Raw genomic sequence first — 23,489 nt, 5'->3', positions numbered from 1 at the left:
GTTTTTTCGACGACCTGACCTACCTAACCTAACTTTCTCGGCAACCTAACCTAACCTAACCTATAAAGATAGGTTAGGTTAGGTTAGGAAGGGTTGGTTAGGTTCGGTCATATATCTACGTTAATTTTACCTCCAATAAAAAAAAATTGACCTCCTACATAATGAAATGGGCAGCTTTATCATTTCATAAGAAAAAAATTAGAGAAAATATATTAATTCAGTAAAACTTGTCTTATTAGGCAAATCGGGCTTTGCATAGTAGGCTGACAAGTGCGTTCTGGCTACTAGGTACGACATATATATATATATATATATATGTCGAAACGTAACAATAAGAAAAGCCGACAAAACAGCAGCATATGTATTGATTCCTACCCATGAATACATGAACAAAATTAGCGACATCCTAAGTGACGACTCCAAATTTCAACGAATCACGAGGAACCCCGTAGAAGACCTTAAGCGGAAAGTAAACAAAACAATTACAGCAATCAACGCAAAGAAAGGTAGTGTGCATTTCAATAAACTTCAAGGCGACTATGGCTTAGGATATGCCTACGGCAATGTTAAGACGCATAAACCAGGTAACCCACTACGCCCTATAATCAGCCAAATACCAACCCCATCTTATCACCTGGCAAAGAAACTCAATGAACTCCTAACTCCATACACTCCAAGTAAGTTTAGTCTACAATCATCAGCAGATTTCCTAGAATTGATCAAATCTACCCAGCCCGATGGAATCATCGCTTCCCTGGACGTTGAATCCCTTTTTACCAACGTCCCAGTCGACACAACCATAGGAATGATACTGGACAGAGTATACAGAGACGAGAGCACCCCCAAATTAGACATACCTGAGCCACACTTGAAAAGTCTTCTCGAAGCATGTACAAAGGAAGCCCCTTTCATCAGTCCACAAGGAGACATGTATTTACAAATAGACGGAGTAGCAATGGGCTCCCCCTTAGGAGTTTTATTTGCTAATTTTTATATGGGAACCATCGAAGATAGGGTCTTCAGTAGCAGACAAAAACCAACTGTATACTGCCGTTATGTAGATGACATATTCGTAATAGTAAAAGACTCAGATGAACTAATTGACCTAAAAAGACACCTAGAGAGAGAGTCAGTACTCCGATTTACACATGAAAATAGTGAAAATAACAGTCTGCCATTCTTGGATGTACTAATAACAAAAACAGGAACCTCTTTAAGCACCAACGTATATACCAAGCCCACCAACATAGGATTATGCCTGAACGGTAGAAGTGAGTGCCCCCAAAGATACAAAGCCAGTGTTCTCAATGCTTATATTCGTCGAGCGCTTACCCACTGCTCTGAATGGAGCAACGTGAGTAGAGAGTTTGAAAGAGTAACTCAGGTATTGGTGAACAACGGATATAGCAACGCGGAAATAAACGCTGCTATAAGAAGACACTTGGACCGTTGGTATAATTCAGAACCTAGAACAGAAACCACAACACCCCCAATAAAATTATATTACAAATCAACCATGCACAGTGAACATATAAAAGAGGAAAGAATAATGAAAGAAATAATCCGTAAAGGAGTAAAAAGCACTACTCCTAACCAAAACATAAACCTGATAATATTCTACAAAACCAAGAAGACTTCCGAACTCCTTATCAAAAACAGCCCGAAGCCGACGGAGAACCCTCTACAGCAGTCAAGCGTTGTATACATGTACACTTGCCCCCACGAAGGATGTAACCTTCAATGTAAGTACATAGGTATGACGTCGACCAAGCTGACGAGGCGTTTGACATGCCATATATATATATATATATATATATATATATATATATATATATATATATATATATATATATATATATATATATATATATATATATATATATATATATATATATATAGAATATATATATATATAGAATATATATATATATATATATATATATAGAATATATATATATATATATATATATATATATATATATATATATTTATATAATATATATATATATATATATATATATATATATATATATATATATATATATATATATATATATATATATATATATATATATATATATATAGGCGTTTAACGCCTATATATATATAGAATACGCCTATCTCTTTCTAGGCGTTTAACGATGCATAAGCAACAGGGCTCCATTAAGGAACATATAATCTCTTCCCACAACCAAACCATCGCCAGAGAAATCCTAGTAAACAACACAGAAATCATCGATAGATACAGCGATAGCAGGCGGCTTGACGTTTGCGAGGCACTACACATCAAGAAGTCAACACCAGCAATCAACAGCCAATTATTGCACAACTATATTCTACCCACCTCAAGACTCCGCTCCAATATAGAAGAATCAAGAAATATGGACCAATAGGCTTTCTACAAACACTTCTATTCCATATCCATTGTTTCGTGTTCTGTCTTGTGTTGATGAAATTAATACCCTATTAATACTCTTGTTCTGTCTTGTGTTGATGAAATTAATACCCTATTAATACCACATCTTGTTCTGTCTTGTGTTAATGCCACATCACCCCTTCCACCTAACTCAAATGTAGATATAAAATCGGAGATGCGTAAGTTCTATTCAGTTGTGTATTTGTGAACTAAAGTCTTTGAAAATGTAATAAGTTTTACGAAACGCGCCCGTGTCGCGTCAGACTAGAAATAAAAATGAATTTTGGAGAATTGATTTTTGATTTACCTCCAAGAGTGAAACGAAATGTACGAAAGATTGAGAAAATTCGTGTTAGAATTATTAATCTTACTTTTTCGGTCATATTTAATAATATATATATATATATATATATATATATATATATATATATATATATATATATATATATATATATATATATATATATATATATATATATGTATATATATACATATATATATATATATATATGTATATATATATACATATATATATATATATATATATATATATATATATATATATATATATATACATATATATATATATATATATATATATATATATATATATATATATATATATATATATATATATATATATATATATATATATATATATATATATATGTTGTACCTAGTAGCCAGAACGCACTTCTCGGCCTACTATGCAAGGTCCGATTTGCCTAATAAGCCAAGTTTTCCTGAATTAATATATTTTCTCTAATTTTTTCTTATGAAATGATAAAGCTATGCATTTCATTATGTATGAGGTCACTTTTTTATTGGAGTTAAAATTAACGTAGATATATGACCGAACCTAACCAACCCTACCTAACCTAACCTAACCTATCTTTATAGGTTAGGTTAGGTTAGGTAGCCGAAAATGTTAGGTTAGGTTAGGTAGTCGAAAAACAATTAATTCATGAAAACTTGGCTTATTAGGCAAATTGGGCCTTGCATAGTAGGCTGAGAAGTGCGTTCTGGCTACTAGGTACGACATATATATATATATATATATATATATATATATATATATATATGTCGTACCTAGTAGCCAGAACGCACTTCTCAGCCTACTATGCAAGGCCCGATTTGCCTAATAAGCCAAGTTTTCCTAAATTAATATATTTTCTCTAATTTTTTTCTTATGAAATGATAAAGCTACCAATTTCATTATGTATGCGGTCAATTTTATTTTATTGTAGTTAAAATTAACGTAGATATATGACCAAACCTAACCAACCCTACCTAACCTAACCTAACCTATCTTTATAGGTTAGGTTGGGTTAGGTAACCGAAAAAGGTAGGTTAGGTTAGGTTAGGTAGGTTAGGTCGTCGAAAAAACATTAATTCATGAAAACTTGGCTTATTAGGCAAATTGGGCCTTGAATAGTAGGCTGAGAAGTGCGTTCTGGCTACTAGGTACGACATATATATATATATATATATATATATATATATATATATATATATATATATATATATGTCGTACCTAGTAGCCAGAACTCACTTCTCAGCCTACTATTCAAGGCCCGATTTGCCTAATAAGCCAAGTTTTCCTGAATTAATATATTTACTATAATTTTTTTCTTGTGAAATGATAAAGCTACCCTTTTCACTATGTATGAGGTCAATTTTTTTTTATTGGAGTTAAAATTAACGTAGATATATGACCGAACCTAACCAACCCTACCTAACCTAACCTAACCTATATATATAGGTAAGGTTAGGTTAGGTAGCCAAAAAAAGCTAGGTTAGGTTAGGTTAGGTACGTTAGGTAGACGAAAAAACATTAATTCATGAAAACTTGGCTTATTAGGCAAATCGGGCCTTGCATAGTAGGCTGAGAAGTGAGTTCTGGCTACTAGGTACGACATATGTCTATATATATATATATATATATATATATATATATATATATATATATATATATATATATATATATATATATATATATATATATATATATATATATATATATATATATATATATGCGGAAAATCCACAGAGAAATATGAAATGAGGTGAACGTTTCGGCTTTGTTAAAGCCTTTGTCCAAAGGACAAAGGCTTTAACAAAGCCGAAACGTTCACCTCATTTCATATTTCTCTGTGGATTTTCCGCATAAAATGATCAGTGTTTTGTGATCGGCAATTGCATATATATATATATATATATATATATATATATATATATATATATATATATATATATATATATATATATATATATATATATATATATATATATATATATATATATATATATATATATATATATATATATATATATATTAGGTTATGGATCTCTTGAAAAACACGAGAATGGGAAATATTGAAGAATGTCACAGACGGGTTCGATCATTGTTGCAAGGTTAAATACTTCTTCGAATTCCTCTGAAATTGGACTAGTGCCCAATACGCAACAGGCATTTCCCCTCTAAATCGCAACACTGAGGCGCTGGAACAAGAACCTCTTTGCTCTCTGGTATTTTTTAGCGCTGATCAATTTGTCGCCCAATTCCTTCAGGAACTTCAAAGCACATTTTCCCTACGAACCGAGGGTCTCCGAGCAGATCGGAACAAAGCTGTAGCAGTGTACCAGACCTCTGTATTTAATATTTTTCTGCAATTCCCTGAAAGAAGCAGCACCACCGCTTTCACGTGTGCTGTAGTGGAGGTAGGTACTGGCCAGTGTGGCAGTGCACGTGTAGTCCCACACCACTTGCTTACCATCCTTCCAAGGAAGCAAGGTGACCCAATCTGGGCGCTTCTGAGGGTCGTTAGGTCTGGATAAGTGTGGTTCTCTTTGTGCCGGGCTGTGGCGAGGCTCCTCTTGATGATGTCGTTGACTTCTCATTGTCTTGCAATCTTACCCTGTGATTTACGACATACCAGACCATGACGACCATATTGGTCTGCCATCGCAGTTCTGCAGATGCACCTATGTTCGGTGAGGATGGGGGCAGCAAGGCGAAGGGCAACTCCAATGCGGAGAGCGTCATGACTGAGGCGAGTTCCCAGGGCTGCATTGGGCACAGCAAATAAAAATTCCCCGGCGTGGGGTGCTGTTACCGCTAGGAGGCGGGCTTTGCTTTCAGCATCAGCATTGTCAATCATTGATGTGACAGTCTTTTTCATTATGGGGCTATCCCAGTGGGCCTGCTTGTGGTCTTTTGGGACTTGTGGTCGGGGTTGAGGGTGTGCAATGGTGTCCCATTGTCTGGCTGCTTCGATGAACGTTTGATCATGAGTTCCCGCTGTCTCTCTCATACGCTCTGATAGGATCTGCCCTACCAATTCGTTGGCTGCTGTTCATGAGGATAAGAATGCTGGAAGTGCTACCTCAGTTGCCTTTCGTATGCCTATCCCCCCTAATCTCACTGGTAGTGTTGCTTGGTCCCACTGACTGTCATCTAAATCTAGGTTGAGCGCCTTCCTGAATATTGACCTGAGGAGCTCATCATATTGATTTAGAAGTGGGTTGCCAAAAGTTGGTGCACATACCTTAAGAAGTATGTTAGCCTGGGCAAGGTAAAGCACTTTATGAGAAGGTAGAGGACATCATGGGAGTCCAAGTCCCCTATTCTTGCTTCCATCCTCTTTAGGTTTCTAAACTTTTCGTCAAGGACTGCAGCAATGGCATTGTGGCCCAGAGGTGCTCCAAGTAGTGTGCTGTCGGTGGGTTTAATGACTGAGGCTTTTGGTAAAACTGATTTCACTGCTCTAATAATTACCTCACTGGTTGCAATAATTTCCCACTTGGAGGGGTTAAAAACGAGACCCATGGTCTCCCCTTGTGTCTTCACCAGCTGCAGGTCTTCCAGCAGGGAGTCTTGTGTGCCTGTCAGAGTGCCATCATCCAGGAACCAGATGTTGAACTCACTGGACAGTCTGGTTGTAATTTCTCGAACCGCTATGCAAAAGAGGAAGGGTGTAAGTGGGTCTCCCTGTTGAATTTCCTCTGCTGAGGTGACTTCATGTTTGCCAAACAGGAGGGTTGAGTCTTTGCTGTAGCCTGCTGACACAAACGGGAGAATGCTTGGGCAATGTTCCTGGACTGCAGTGAGGACTGCTTCCCTTTCTAACACGAATCTTCTCAATATTTCTTACGTTTTTCTCCACTGTCGAGGGTAATTGAAAAATTACCTCTCCAAAATTCATTCTTTTAATTTTGGTCTGACGCCTGAACGAGTTTCGTAATGCTTATTACATTTTCAAAGACTAGTTTACACATAACATACATCATACTTATACTCGTTTTGGGTGAGGTGACAAAGCTAAGACAGAACACGAAACAATGGGTATGAAATCATAAGAATGGAACAGCAGAAGGCCTATTGGAAGAGGCCTACCTCCTCTTTCTGCTTCTATGTTGGTTTGGGATCATGAAGTGGGTAGAATATAGTTGTGCATTAATTGGCTGTTGATTGCTGGTGTTGACTTTTTGATGTGTAGTGCCTCGCTGATGTCGAGTCTCCCGCTATTGCTAAATTTATCGATGATTTTTGTGTTGCTTGTTAAGATTTCTCTGATGATAGTCTGGTTGTGAGAAGAGATTATATATTCCTTGGTGGAACCCTGTTGTTTGTGCTTGGTTAATCGCCTAGAAAGAGACGTTGTTGTCCTGCCTACATACTGAGTTCTTTGGGGCTTACAGTCCTGAAGCGGGCACGTGGAAGGCATAGACGACGTTGGTTTCCTTCAGGGCGTTCTGTTTGGTGTCTGGGGTGTTTTTCATGAGTAGGTTGGCCGTTTTTTTGTTTTTGTAGTAAATTGTTAATTATATTTTCTGATTTTTGTCTGTAGGGATAACATTCCTATTAAAAATATCATTCAGGACCCTTTCCTCCGTTTTATGAGCTGTCGAAAAGAAGTTCCTGTACAATAGTCTAATAGGGAGTACAAGTTGTGTTAGTTGACTCTTCAGAGGTTGCATGGCGTTTCACCTTTCTTTTTATAATGTCTTCAACAAAACCGTTAGAGAAGCTATTGTTGACTAGGACCTGCCTTACCCTACAGAGTTCTTCATCGACTTGCTTCCATCCTGAGCTGTTTCTGAGAGCCCAATGACAGTTTATACCCAGATTTAAGAGAGTGATTTGGTCCTCAGTGAGGTTGATTCCAGCAAGGTTTGTGAAGTCATCTCGGGGTCATGGAATCGCAATAGGTCCTCCAAATAATGCTGTCAGTCTCTGGATGATCCTGGTTTCGGTGTTGTGGCGATGTCGATCTGTAAGGATGTCGAGGTGTTGGTCGATTCGAGTACAGGTGTCTTCGTCGATGTTTGTGTTTCTCCATTGGTCTGTAGCATGAAGTAGTTGCGTTTTGCCATCGTTGATCTCATTTTCTGCCTTGTGTATCTGATTTCGAATCAGATCTTGGCGATATTTTATCGTGAAGGCTTGGTTTCTTGCTGCTGGGTCGTGTGTTTTAATATTAGTATATTTTGGTAGCAGTCTTTCTTGTAAACATATGTTGTTAAATATGACCGAAAGGGTAAGATTAACAATTCTAACACGAATCTTCTCAATATTTTTTACGTTCTTCTTCACTGCCGACGGTAATTGATAAATTAACTCTTCAAAATTCATTCTTTATTTATAGTCTGATGCTTGAATGCGTTTCATAATGCTTATTACATTTTCAAATACTTAGTTTACACATAAATACATCATACTTATACTCGTTTTGGGTGAGGTGATATGGCACAAAAGTTTTGGGTGAGGGGACAAAGCTAAGACAGAACACGAAACAATGGGTATGAAAACATAAGAATGGAAGTAATTGAAGAAGACCTATTGGCCCATACCTCCTCTTGCTGCTTCTATGTTGGTTCGGGGTCTTGAAGTGGGTAGAATATAGTTGTGCATTAATTGGCTGTTGATTCCTGGTGTTGGCTTTTTGATGTGTAGTGCCTCGCTGATGTCGAGTCTCCTGCTATTGCTGTATTTATTGATGATTTCTGTATTGCTTGTTAAGATTTCTCTGGTGATGGTATGGTTGTGAGAGGAGATTATATGTTCCTTTATGGAGCCCTGTAGTTTATGCATTGTTAATCCCCTGGAAAGAGATTATATGTCTGTCGTCTTGCCTATATACTGAGTTCTTTGGGGCTTACAGTCCCAAAGCGGGCATGTGAAGGCATAGACGACGTTGGTTTCCTTCAGGGCGTTCTGTTTAGTGTCTGGGGTGTTTTCCTTGAGAAGGTTAACCGTTTTTTTGTTTTTGTAGTAAATTGTCAATTCTATTTTCTGATTTTTGACTGTAGGGATAACGTTCCTATCAATAATATCTTTCAGGACCCTTTCCTCCGTTTTATGTGCTGTCGAAAAGAAGTTCCTGTAAAATAGTCTAATAGGGGGGTACAGGTGTTGTGTTAGTTGACTCTTCAGAGGTTGAATAGCGTTTCACCTTTCTTTTTGAATTCATTTATTCAATTGAATATGAATTAATTTATTCATGTTTCATTGACAATTAATACATATTCTGTATTGATTATTTTCTTGTTTAGGGCTTCTATCCTCATGACTAGTGCTCTTGCATCTTGGTTTAATTGGAAGAAGATTTCTCAGAAAGTAATCTTCGTTCGAAGTAAAGAAAAAGAAACCAGCCACCCACCTCATCAGCCAACCACCACACCAGCCACCACCTCAACAGCTACCCACACACCAGCCACCCACCTCACTAGCCAACCCTTCACACCAGCCACCCACCACAACAGCTACCCACATCACTAGCCACCCACCTCACCAGCCACCCACCTCACCAGCTACAAACCTCACCAGCCAACCCTTCACACCAACCACCCACCTCACCAACCACCCACCTCACCAACTACCCACCTCACCAACCACTCACCTCACCAGCCACCCACCTCACCAACCACCCACCTCACCAACCACCCACCTCACCAACCACCCACCTCACCAACCACTCACCTCACCAACCACTCACCTCACCAGCCACCCACCTCACCAACCACCCACCTAACCAGCCACCCACCTAACCAGCCACCCACCTCACCAGTCACCCACCTCACCAGTCACCCACCTCACCAACCACCCACCTCACCAACCACCCACCTCACCAGCCACCCACCTCACCAGCCACCCACCTCACCAACCACTCACCTCACCAACCACCCACCTCACCAACCACCCACCTCACCAACCACCCACCTCACCAACCACCCACCTCACTAGTCACCCACCTCACCAACCACCCACCTCACCAACCACCCACCTCACCAACCACCCACCTCACCAACCACCCACCTCACCAACCACCCACCTCACCAACCACCCACCTCACCAACCACCCACCTCACCAACCACCCTCCTCACCAGCCACCCACCTCACCAACCACCCACCTCACCAGCCACCCACCTCACCAACCACCCACCTCACCAACCACCCACCTCACCAACCACTCACCTCACCAACCACCCACCTCACCAACCACCCACCTCACCAACCACCCACCTCACCAACCACCCACCTCACTAGTCACCCACCTCACCAACCACCCACCTCACCAACCACCCACCTCACCAACCACCCACCTCACCAACCACCCACCTCACCAACCACCCACCTCACCATCCACCCACCTCACCAACCACCCACCTCACCAGCCACCCACCTCACCAACCACCCACCTCACCAACCACCCACCTCTCCAGCCACCCACCTCACCAACCACCCACCTCACCAGCCACCCACCTCACCAACCACCCACCTCACCAACCACCCACCTCACCAACCACCCACCTCACCAACCACCCATCTCACCAACCATCCACCTCACCAACCACCCACCTCACCAACCACCCACCTCACCAGCCACCCACCTCACCAACCACCCACCTCACCAACCACCCGCCTCACCAACCACCCACCTCTCCAACCAACCACCTCACCAGCCACCCACCTCACCAACCACCCACCTCACCAACCACCCACCTCACCAGCCACCCACCTCACCAACCAACCACCTCACCAACCACCCACCTCACCAACCACCCACCTCACCGACCACCCACCTCACCAACCACCCACCTCACCAACCACCCACCTCTCCAACCAACCACCTCACCAACCACCCACCTCACCAACCACCCACCTCACCAACCAACCACCTCACAAGCCACCCACCTCACCAACCACCCACCTCACCAACCACCCACCTCACCAACCACCCACCTCACCAACCACCCACCTCACCAACCACCCTCCTCACCAGCCACCCACCTCACCAACCACCCACCTCACCAGCCACCCACCTCACCAACCACCCACCTCACCAACCACCCACCTCACCAACCACCCACCTCACCAACCACCCACCTCACCAACCACCCACCTCACCAACCACCCACCTCACCATCCACCCACCTCACCAACCACCCACCTCACCAGCCACCCACCTCACCAACCACCCACCTCACCAACCACCCACCTCTCCAGCCACCCACCTCACCAACCACCCACCTCACCAACCACCCACCTCACCAGCCACCCACCTCACCAACCACCCACCTCACCAACCACCCTCCTCACCAGCCACCCACCTCACCAACCACCCACCTCACCAACCACCCACCTCACCAACCACCCACCTCACCAACCACTCACCTCACCAGCCACCCACCTCACCAACCACCCACCTCACCAACCACCCACCTAACCAGCCACCCACCTCACCAGTCACCCACCTCACCAACCACCCACCTCACCAACCACCCACCTCACCAACCACCCACCTCACCAACCACCCACCTCACCAGCCACCCACCTCACCAACCACCCACCTCACTAGCCACCCACCTCACCAGCCACCCACGTCACCAACCACCCACCTCACCAACCACCCACCTCACCAACCACCCACCTCACCAACCACCCACCTCACCAACCACCCACCTCACCAACCACCCACCTCACCAACCACCCTCCTCACCAGCCACCCACCTCACTAGTCACCCACCTCACCAGCCACCCACCTCACCAACCACCCACCTCACCAACCACCCACCTCACCAGCCACCCACCTCACCAACCACCCACCTCACCAACCACCCACCTCACCAGCCACCCACCTCACTAGTCACCCACCTCACCACCCACCCACCTCACCAACCACCCACCTCACCAACCACCCACCTCACCAGCCACCCACCTCACCAACCACCCACCTCACCAACCACCCACCTCACCAGCCACCCACCTCACCAACCAACCACCTCACCAACCAACCACCTCACCAGCCACCCACCTCACCAGTCACCCACCTCACCAACCACCCACCTCACCAACCAACCACCTCACAAGCCACCCACCTCAGCAACCAACCACCTCACCAACCACCCACCTCACCAACCACCCACCTCTCCAACCAACCACCTCACCAACCACCCACCTCACCAACCACCCACCTCACCAACCACCCACCTCACCAACCACCCACCTCACCAACCACCCACCTCACCAACCACCCACCTCTCCAACCAACCACCTCACCAACCACCCACCTCACCAACCACCCACCTCACCAACCAACCACCTCACAAGCCACCCACCTCACCAACCACCCACCTCACCAACCACCCACCTCACCAACCACCCACCTCTCCAACCACCCACCTCACCAACCACCCACCTCACCAACCACCCACCTCACCAACCACCCACCTCTCCAACCACCCACCTCACCAACCACCCACCTCACCAGTCACCCACCTCACCAACCACCCACCTCACCAACCACCCACCTCACCAGCCACCCACCTCACCAACCACCCACCTCACCAGTCACCCACCTCACCAACCACCCACCTCACCAACCACCCACCTCACCAGCCACCCACCTCACCAGTCACCCACCTCACCAACCACCCACCTCACCAGCCACCCACCTCACCAGCCACCCACCTCACCAACCACCCACCTCACCAACCACCCACCTCACCAACCACCCACCTCACCAACCACCCACCTCACCAACCACCCACCTCACCAACCACCCACCTCACCATTCACCCACCTCACTAGTCACCCACCTCACCAACCACCCACCTCACCAACCACCCACCTCACCAACCACCCACCTCACCAGCCACCCACCTCACCAGCCACCCACCTCACCAGCCACTCACCTCACCAACCACCCACCTCACCGACCACCCACCTCACCGACCACCCACCTCACCAACCACCCACCTCACCAACCACCCACCTCACTAGTCACCCACCTCACTAGTCACCCACCTCACTAGTCACCCACCTCACCAACCACCCACCTCACCAACCACCCACCTCACCAACCACTCACCTCACCAGCCACCCACCTCACCAACCACCCACCTCACCAGCCACCCACCTCACCAACCAACCACCTCAGCAACCAACCACCTCACCAGCCACCCACCTCACCAGTCACCCACCTCACCAACCACCCACCTCACCAACCACCCACCTCACCAGCCACCCACCTCACCAACCAACCACCTCACCAGCCACCCACCTCACCAACCAACCACCTCACCAGCCACCCACCTCACCAGCCACCCACCTCACCAACCACCCACCTCACCAACCACCCACCTCACCGACCACCCACCTCACCGACCACCCACCTCACCGACCACCCACCTCACCAACCACCCACCTCACCAACCACCCACCTCACCAACCACCCACCTCACCAACCACCCACCTCACTAGTCACCCACCTCACTAGTCACCCACCTCACCAACCACCCACCTCACCAACCACCCACCTCACCAACCACTCACCTCACCAGCCACCCACCTCACCAACCACCCACCTCACCAGCCACCCACCTCACCAACCAACCACCTCACCAACCAACCACCTCACCAGCCACCCACCTCACCAGTCACCCACCTCACCAACCACCCACCTCACCAGCCACCCACCTCACCAACCAACCACCTCACCAGCCACCCACCTCACCAACCAACCACCTCACCAGCCACCCACCTCACCAGCCACCCACCTCACCAACCACCCACCTCACCAACCACCCACCTCACCGACCACCCACCTCACCGACCACCCACCTCACCGACCACCCACCTCACCAACCACCCACCTCACCAACCACCCACCTCAACAGCCACCCACCTCACCAACCACCCACCTCACCAGCCACCCACCTCACCAGCCACCCACCTCACCAACCACCCACCTCACCAGCCACCCACCTCACCAACCACCCACCTCACCAACCACCCACCTCACCAACCACCCACCTCACCAACCACCCACCTCACCAACCACCCACCTCACCAACCACCCACCTCACCAACCACCCTCCTCACCAGCCACCCACCTCACCAACCACCCACCTCACCAGCCACCCACCTCACCAACCACCCACCTCACCAACCACCCACCCACCTCACCAACCACCCACCTCACCAACCACCCACCTCACCAACCACCCACCTCACCATCCACCCACCTCACCAACCACCCACCTCACCAGCCACCCACATCACCAACCACCCACCTCACCAACCACCCACCTCACCAGCCACCCACCTCACCAACCACCCACCTCACCAGCCACCCACCTCACCAACCACCCACCTCACCAACCACCCACCTCACCAACCACCCACCTCACCAACCACCCACCTCTCCAACCAACCACCTCACAAGCCACCCACCTCACCAACCACCCACCTCACCAACCACCCACCTCACCAGCCACCCACCTCACCAGCCACCCACCTCACCAACCACCCACCTCTCCAACCAACCACCTCACCAACCACCCACCTCACCAACCACCCACCTCACCAACCAACCACCTCACAAGCCACCCACCTCACCAACCAACCACCTCACCAACCACCCACCTCACCAACCACCCACCTCTCCAACCAACCACCTCACCAACCACCCACCTCACCAACCACCCACCTCACCAACCACCCACCTCACCAACCACCCACCTCACCAACCACCCACCTCTCCAACCAACCACCTCACCAACCACCCACCTCACCAACCACCCACCTCACCAACCAACCACCTCACAAGCCGCCCACCTCACCAACCACCCACCTCACCAACCACCCACCTCACCAACCACCCATCTCTCCAACCAACCACCTCACCAACCACCCACCTCACCAACCACCCACCTCACCAACCACCCACCTCACCAACCACCCACCTCTCCAACCACCCACCTCACCAACCACCCACCTCACCAACCACCCACCTCACCAACCACCCACCTCACCAACCACCCACCTCTCCAACCACCCACCTCACCAACCACCCACCTCACCAACCACCCACCTCACCAACCACCCACCTCACCAACCACCCACCTCACCAACCACCCACCTCACCAACCACCCACCTCACCAACCACCCACCTCTCCAACCACCCACCTCACCAACCACCCACCTCACCAACCACCCACCTCACCAACCACCCACCTCACCAACCACCCGCCTCACCAACCACCCACCTCACCAACCACCCACCTCACCAACCACCCGCCTCACCAACCACCCACCTCACCAACCACCCACCTCACCAACCACCCACCTCTCCAACCACCCACCTCACCAACCACCCACCTCACCAACCACCCACCTCACCAACCACCCACCTCACCAACCACCCGCCTCACCAACCACCCACCTCACCAACCACCCACCTCACCATCCACCCACCTCACCAGCCACCCACCTCACCAACCACCCGCCTCACCAACCACCCACCTCACCAACCACCCACCTCACCAACCACCCACCTCACCAACCACCCACCTCACCAACCACCCACCTCACCAACTACCCACCTCACCAACCACCCGCCTCACCAACCACCCACCTCACCAACCACCCACCTCACCAACCACCCACCTCACCAACCACCCACCTCACCAACCACCCGCCTCACCAACCACCCACCTCACCAACCACCCACCTCACCATCCACCCACCTCACCAGCCACCCACCTCACCACCTGAACATATCTGCAAGTCATATTAGTATATCTTTATGAATACAAAGTTCCACAAGTCGGACCTTGGTGTTAAATGCATATTCATTTGTACAATTAATACTCTATGTTCATCCAGTTGTTTAACTTTGACTCCACCAGCCTTCTCCCCTTCCTCTCAACACTCCTGTGTACACAGGAGAGTACACTTCTGTGTACACTCCTGTACACACTCCTGTGTTCACTCCTCCTGTTGTTGCCTGTGTGTATACTCCTCCTGTTGTTGCCTGTGTGTATACTCCTGTTGTTGCCTGTGTGTGCACTCCTACTGTTGTTGACTGTGAATACTCCTACTGTTGTATTACTCACACTTAACACTATAATCACAATTTTAATGACCAAACCACACACCAGATGAAGAGACGACTATGTTTCGGTTCGCCCTGGACCATTATGAAGCCGTATATCGTTATCAATAACACTTTGTGATGTGAAACCACATTCCACAACAGTCGTGCCTCACCTGGTACTGGTGTAAACACTCAACATCACACAATAGCCGTGCCTCACCTGGTACTGGTGTATACACACAACATCACACAATAGCCGTGCCTCACCTGGTACTGGTGTAAACACACAACATCACACAATAGCCGTGCCTCACCTGGTACTGGTGTAAACACACAACATCACACAATAGCCGTGCCTCACCTGGTACTGGTGTAAACACACAACATCACACAATAGCCGTGCCTCACCTGGTACTGGTGTAAACACACAACATCACACAATAGCCGTGCCTCACCTGGTACTGGTGTAAACACACAACATCACACAATAGCCGTGCCTCACCTGGTACTGGTGTAAACACACAACATCACACAATAGCCGTGCCTCACCTGGTACTGGTGTAAACACACAACATCACACAATAGCTGTGCCTCACCTGGTACTGGTGTAAACACTCAACAACACGCAAGAGTGGTGCAGGAGGGACAGTGCTGCACTAGGGGTTGTGTGGGCTGGGAATGAACGCTAACAATATTCTGGATGGGAAAGACCTTGAAGAGGCGGGCGGATGCCAGCTCTCATGTTTTACGCCACCATTTATGCTCCCCCACACACGAGCCACATGTTGTCAGGCCCTTGGTAATACACCAGGAATATGTTGCTCCCCCACACACGAGCCAGATGTTGTCAGGCCCTTGGTAATACACCGGGAATATGTTGCTCCCCACACACGAGCCAGATGTTGTCAGGCCCTTGATAATACACCAGGAGTATGTTGCTCCCCACACACGAGCCAGATGTTGTCCGGCCCCTGGTAATACACCAGGAGTATGTTGCTCCCCACACACGAGCCAGATGTTGTCCGGCCCCTGGTAATACACCAGGAGTATGTTGCTCCCCACACACGAGCCAGATGTTGTCAGGCCCTTGGTAATACACCAGGAGTATGTTGCTCCCCACACACGAGCCAGATGTTGTCCGGCCCCTGGTAATACACCAGGAGTATGTTGCTCCCCACACACGAGCCAGATGTTGTCCGGCCCCTGGTAATACACCAGGAGTATGTTGCTCCCCACACACGAGCCAGATGTTGTCCGGCCCCTGGTAATACACCAGGAGTATGTTGCTCCCCACACACGAGCCAGATGTTGTCCGGCCCCTGGTAATACACCAGGAGTATGTTGCTCCCCACACACGAGCCAGATGTTGTCCGGCCCCTGGTAATACACCAGGAGTATGTTGCTCCCCACACACGAGCCAGATGTTGTCCGGCCCCTGGTAATACACCAGGAGTATGTTGCTCCCCACACACGAGCCAGATGTTGTCCGGCCCCTGGTAATACACCAGGAGTATGTTGCTCCCCACACACGAGCCAGATGTTGTCCGGCCCTTGGTAATACACCGGGAGTATGTTGCTCCCCCACACACGAGCCAGATGTTGTCCGGCCCTTGGTAATATACCGGGAGTATGTTGCTCCCCCACACACGAGCCAGATGTTGTCCGGCCCCTGGTAATACACCAGGAGTATGTTGCTCCCCCACACACGAGCCAGATGTTGTCCGGCCCCTGGTAATACACCAGGAGTATGTTGCTCCCCACACAGGCTGGGGGGGGGGAAGAGTGGGGGTCCTGAACCTGGAGGAGGAGAGTGTGGGTCCTGAGGCTGGTGGAGGAGAGTCAGGGTCCCGAGGCTGGGGGAGCAGAGTGAGGGTCCTGAGGCTGGGGGAGGAGAGTGTGGGTATCGAAGCTGGGGGGAGGAGAGTGTGGGTCCCGAGGCTGGGGGAGGAGAGAGAGGGTCCTGAAGCTGGTGGAGGAGAAAGAGGGTCCTGAGGCTGGGTGAGGAGAGAGAGGGTCCCGAGGCTGGGGGAGGAGAGAGAGGGTCCTGAGGCTGGTGGAGGAGAGTGAGGGTCCTGAGGCTGGGGGGGGAGAGTGTGGGTCCCGAGGCTGGGGGAGGAGAGTGTGGATCTCGAGGCTGGGGGAGGAGAGTGTGGGTCCCGAGGCTGGGGGAGGAGAGATAGGGTCCTGAGGCTGGGGGAGGAGAGTGTGGGTATCGAAGCTGGGGGGAGGAGAGTGTGGGTCCCGAGGCTGGGGGAGGAGAGTGTGGATCTCGAGGCTGGGGGAGGAGAGTGTGGGTCCCGAGGCTGGGGGAGGAGAGATAGGGTCCTGAGGCTGGGGGAGGAGAGTGTGGGTATCGAAGCTGGGGGGAGGAGAGTGTGGGTCCCGAGGCTGGGGGAGGAGAGAGAGGGTCCTGAGGCTGGGTGAGGAGAGAGAGGGTCCCGAGGCTGGGGGAGGAGAGTGTGGGTCCTAAGGCTGGAGGAGGAGAGTGAGGGTCCTGAGGCTGGGGGGGAGAGTGTGGGTCCCGAGGCTGAGGGAGGAGAGTGTGGATCTCGAGGCTGGGGGAGAAGAGTGTGGGTCCCGAGGCTGGGGGAGGAGAGATAGGGTCCTGAGGCTGGGGGAGGAGAGTGAGGGGTCCCGAGGCTGGGGGAGGAGAGTGTGGGTCCCGAGGCTGGGGGAGGAGAGTGAGGGGTCCCGAGGCTGGGGGAGGAGAGTGTGGGTCCCGAGGCTGGGGGAGGAGAGTGAGGGTCCTGAGGCTGGGGGAGGAGAGTGTGGGTCCCGAGGCTGGGGAGGAGAGAGAGGGTCCTAAGGCTGGGGAAGGAGAGTGTGGGTCCCGAGGCTGGGGGAGGAGAGAGAGGATCCCGAGGCTGGGTGAGGAGAGTGTGGGTCCCGAGGCTGGGGGAGGAGAGAGAGGGTCATAAGGCTGGGGGAGGAGAGAGAGGCTCCTAAGGCTGGGGGACGAGAGTGTGGGTCCCGAGGCTGGGGGAGGAGAGTGAGGTTCCTGAGGCTGGGGGAGGAGAGTGTGGGTCCCGAGGCTGGGGGAGGAGAGAGAGGCTCCTAAGGCTGGGGGACGAGAGTGTGGGTCCCGAGGCTGGGGGAGGAGAGTGAGGTTCCCGAGGCTGGGGGAGGAGAGTGTGGGTCCCGAGGCTGGGGGAGGAGAGTGTGGGTCCCGAGGCTGGGGGAGGAGAGTCAGGGTCCCGAGGCTGGGGGAGGAGAGTGAGGGTCCCGAGGCTGGGGGAGGAGAGTGAGGGTCCTGAGGCTGGGGAAGGAGAGTGTGGGTCCCGAGGCTGGGGAAGAAGAGTGAGGGTCCCGAGGCTGGGGGAGGAGAGTGTGGGTCCCGAGGCTGGGGGAGGAGAGTCAGGGTCCCACGGCTGGGGGAGGAGAGTGAGGGTCCCGAGGCTGGGGGAGGAGAGTGAGGGTCCTGAGGCTGGGGAAGGAGAGTGTGGGTCCCGAGGCTGGGGAAGAAGAGTGAGGGTCCCGAGGCTGGGGGAGGAGAGTGTGGGTCCCGAGGCTGGGGGAGGAGAGTGAGGGTCCTGAGGCTGGGGGAGGAGAGTGTGGGTCCCGAGGCTGGGGAAGAAGAGTGAGGGTCCCGAGGCTGGGGGAGGAGAGTGAGGGTCCCGAGGCTGGGGGAGGAGAGTGTGGGTCCTGAGGCTGGGGAAGGAGAGTGTGGGTCCCGAGGCTGGGGAAGAAGAGTGAGGGTCCCGAGGCTGGGGGAGGAGAGTGTGGGTCCCGAGGCTGGAGGAGGAGAGAGAGGATCCCGAGGCTAGGTGAGGAGAGTGTGGGTCCCGAGGCTGGGGGAGGAGAGTGAGGGTCCCGAGGCTGGGGGAGGAGAGTGTGGGTCCCGAGGCTGGGGAAGAAGAGTGAGGGTCCCGAGGCTGGGGGAGGAGAGTGTGGGTCCTGGGGCTGGGGAAGGAGAGTGTGGGTCCCGAGGCTGGGGAAGAAGAGTGAGGCCGGGTCCCGAGGCTGGATGAGGAGAGTGTGGGTCCCGAGGCTGGAGGAGGAGAGAGAGGATCCCGAGGCTAGGTGAGGAGAGTGTGGGTCCCAGGGCTGGGGGAGGAGAGTGAGGGTCCCGAGGCTGGGGGAGGAGAGTGTGGGTCCCGAGGCTGGGGGAGGAGAGTGTGGGTCATGAGGCTGGGGAAGGAGAGCATGGGTCACGAGGCTGGGGGAGGAGAGTGTGGGTCACGAGGCTGGGGGAGGAGAGTGTGGGTCCCGAGGCTGGGGGAGGAGAGTGTGGGTCCCGAGGCTGGGGGAGGAGAGTGAGGGTCCCGAGGCTGGGGGAGGAGAGTGAGGGTCCCGAGGCTGGGGGAGGAGAGTGAGGGTCCTGAGGCTGGGGAAGGAGAGTGTGGGTCCCGAGGCTGGGGAAGAAGAGTGAGGGTCCCGAGGCTGGGGGAGGAGAGTGTGGGTCCCGAGGCTGGGGGAGGAGAGTGAGGGTCCTGAGGCTGGGGGAGGAGAGTGTGGGTCCCGAGGCTGGGGAAGAAGAGTGAGGGTCCCGAGACTGGGGGAGGAGAGTGAGGGTCCCGAGGCTGGGGGAGGAGAGTGTGGGTCCTGAGGCTGGGGAAGGAGAGTGTGGGTCCCGAGGCTGGGGAAGAAGAGTGAGGGTCCCGAGGCTGGGGGAGGAGAGTGTGGGTCCCGAGGCTGGAGGAGGAGAGAGAGGATCCCGAGGCTAGGTGAGGAGAGTGTGGGTCCCGAGGCTGGGGGAGGAGAGTGAGGGTCCCGAGGCTGGGGGAGGAGAGTGTGGGTCCCGAGGCTGGGGAAGAAGAGTGAGGGTCCCGAGGCTGGGGGAGGAGAGTGTGGGTCCTGGGGCTGGGGAAGGAGAGTGTGGGTCCCGAGGCTGGGGAAGAAGAGTGAGGGTCCCGAGGCTGGATGAGGAGAGTGTGGGTCCCGAGGCTGGAGGAGGAGAGAGAGGATCCCGAGGCTAGGTGAGGAGAGTGTGGGTCCCGGGGCTGGGGGAGGAGAGTGAGGGTCCCGAGGCTGGGGGAGGAGAGTGTGGGTCCCGAGGCTGGGGGAGGAGAGTGTGGGTCATGAGGCTGGGGGAGGAGAGTGTGGGTCATGAGGCTGGGGGAGGAGAGTGTGGGTCCCGAGGCTGGGGGAGGAGAGTGTGGGTCCCGAGGCTGGGGGAGGAGAGTGAGGGTCCCGAGGCTGGGGGAGGAGAGTGTGGGTCACGAGGCTGGGGGAGGAGAGTGTGGGTCACGAGGCTGGGGGAGGAGAGCATGGGTCATGAGGCTGGGGAAGGAGAGCATGGGTCACGAGGCTGGGGGAGGAGAGTGTGGGTCCCGAGGCTGGGGGAGGAGAGTGTGGGTCCCGAGGCTGGGGGAGGAGAGTGTGGGTCCCGAGGCTGGGGAAGGAGTGTGGGGAAATCTGGTTCTAGTTTATATGCTAAGATGCTCGAAGGACCAGAATGAGATAAAGAATGAGAGAACCAGTGGTTTATGGATCTCTATGATTATATGTAGTTAAATCCTAAAGATTCTATTCTTATGCAATAATGAACTGTAAATTCAATATATCCTAGAGCCGCTTCCCATAACACATTTTGGGGGGTCTTTATGAGGTTAGTCAACGTAATGAGAATAATAAATGCAGATACATAGAATACAAATTATGCATGTGTAATGGTTAGTTAAATGCAATGTAAATGTTATGCATAATAATGATCAAATCATGTATATAATTAATATGCAAATAATAATTGAAGTGTCATCATTCTCACTAATTAAAAGGTACTATCTACAATTAATACTGGTAACATTCTCAGCTGGTTTAGAGGAACGTAGAATGCGTCCAATCTCTATAACATGTTGAAACCAGCTGGGTGATAGTAATCCTTAGGACACGTGATCATGGGGACAGTCACACGCCTCCTCAGTTGACTTACACCATGCTGAAATAATTAACTTACATAATTTCTACTCCAAACTAGTATTCACACATTTAAATGCAAGATCTAAGATAATTGGAGGGGTGGAAGCAGCACTTACATGGGGGTTTAAATTCGCCTGCAGCGTCACGACAGGATACCTACATTAGGAACATATTTATGAGCTCAAAAATAATACTAAGTGGTAAATGCCTACCGAAACTTGTGTCCGTGATTTGGATAAGCCGCACCCTCAATCTGAAGCCCGGAGATGTATGGATGCTTGCAGAATTGGTAGATTTGGTAGGGCCGCTTCGGTACACCTTGCTGCCAGAAGATTGAAAATGGCGAGTCCTCTCTCGGGGACGCGCATGCGCAAAAGCTCCCAGTAGGGGCCCCCCTGAGCATAAATTATATTTATGCATTAAATCCTAAATAGGAAAGAAAGTGGTTTTGACGAATATTTATGTCATAAATAAATGTGTTATATTGTAATATATTTTCTTGTAGGGAAAGTTGGTTAATTCAAACAGCGCAAAATGAACGAGAATCATTTAAATGGAGAGAAATTTGTATTATAATATTAGTCACTGGAACAGCTATCTAGCTGGGTAAGGGAATTCCAGTAAACTGCAGTATACTAAATAAAGTAAACTTATTAATAAATGATTATCCTTAATAATGGTAAGTAAATAAGTGAACTCAATTTGATCCACAAATATGTGGAAAATTATTGCCTGTGGCAGGCTTGCTATCTACGATGCGCCATAAAATACTAGAAAAGATTTAGCAAAATTGTATTGTGATAGGATATGAATTAATATTAGTAAACTACTGGTTAGTAATTTCAGTAAATTATAATTATTAGCACAAATATAATTTAGCAGAGTGCTAAATGAGAAATAAATGTTGGATATTTCCAACAACTCCTGGGAGGTTACCTTACCTTGAGGTTACCTTGAGGTGCTTCCGGGGCTTAGCGTCCCCGCGGCCCGGTCGTCGACCAGGCCTCCTGGTTGCCGGACTGATCAACCAGGCTGTTGGACGGAGCTGCTCGCAGCCTGACGTATGAGTCACAGCCTGGTTGATCAGGTATCCTTTGGAGGTGCTTATCCAGTTCTCTCTTGAACACTGTGAGGGGTCGGCCAGTTATGCCCCGTATGTGTAGTGGAAGCGTGTTGAACAGTCTCGGACCTCTGATGTTGATAGAGTTCTCTCTCAGAGTACCAGTTGCACCTCTGTTTTTCAACGGGGGTATTCTGCACATCCTGCCATGTCTTCTGGTCTCATGTGATGTTATTTCTGTGTGCAGGTTTGGGACCAGCCCCTCTAATATTTTCCACGTGTAAATTATTATGTACCTCTCCCGCCTGCGCTCAAGGGAGTACAGTTTTAGGCTCTTTAGTCGGTCCCAATAGTTTAGATGTTTTACTGAGTGGATTCTAGCAGTAAAGGATCTCTGCACGCTCTCCAGGTCAGTAATTTCTCCAGCTTTGAAAAGTGCTGTCATTGTGCAGCAGTACTCTACTCTAGAGAGCACAAGCGTTTTGAAAAGTATCATCATCGGTATAGCATCTCTAGTGTGAAAAGTTCTTGTTATCCAACCTGTCATTTTTCTTGCAGTTGTGACGGCTACTTTATTGTGTTCTTTAAAGGTAAGGTCTTCCGACATGAGTACACCCAGATCCTTTACATTGCCTTTTCGTTCTATGTTATGATTTGCCTGAGTTTTGTACGTGGTTTCCGTTTTTATATTTTCATTTTTTCCATAGCGCGTGAGCTGGAACTTATCTTCGTTAAACACCATATTATTTTCTGTAGCCCATAGAAAGACC

At 50.2% G+C, this 23,489-nt stretch overlaps 1 protein-coding gene across 1 annotated transcript in view; it reads right to left on the bottom strand.

Moving 5' to 3' along the window:
* The window catches only part of LOC123755352 (zinc finger protein 271-like), a 38,963-nt gene extending 22,490 nt beyond the window's left edge, over positions 1–16,473 (bottom strand). Inside the window, exon 1 of the mRNA XM_045737893.2 lies at positions 16,397–16,473. The gene's annotated coding sequence lies outside the window, so the exon portion shown is untranslated. The remainder of the gene's footprint in view (positions 1–16,396) is intronic.
* Between the last annotated feature and the right edge of the window lie 7,016 nt (positions 16,474–23,489).

This window comes from Procambarus clarkii, chromosome 20 (genome assembly GCF_040958095.1).
Source record: "Procambarus clarkii isolate CNS0578487 chromosome 20, FALCON_Pclarkii_2.0, whole genome shotgun sequence".
Lineage (NCBI taxonomy): Eukaryota > Metazoa > Arthropoda > Malacostraca > Decapoda > Cambaridae > Procambarus > Procambarus clarkii.
Note: the sequence above shows the minus strand (reverse complement) of the source record. Positions and strands in the feature narration are given on the sequence as shown.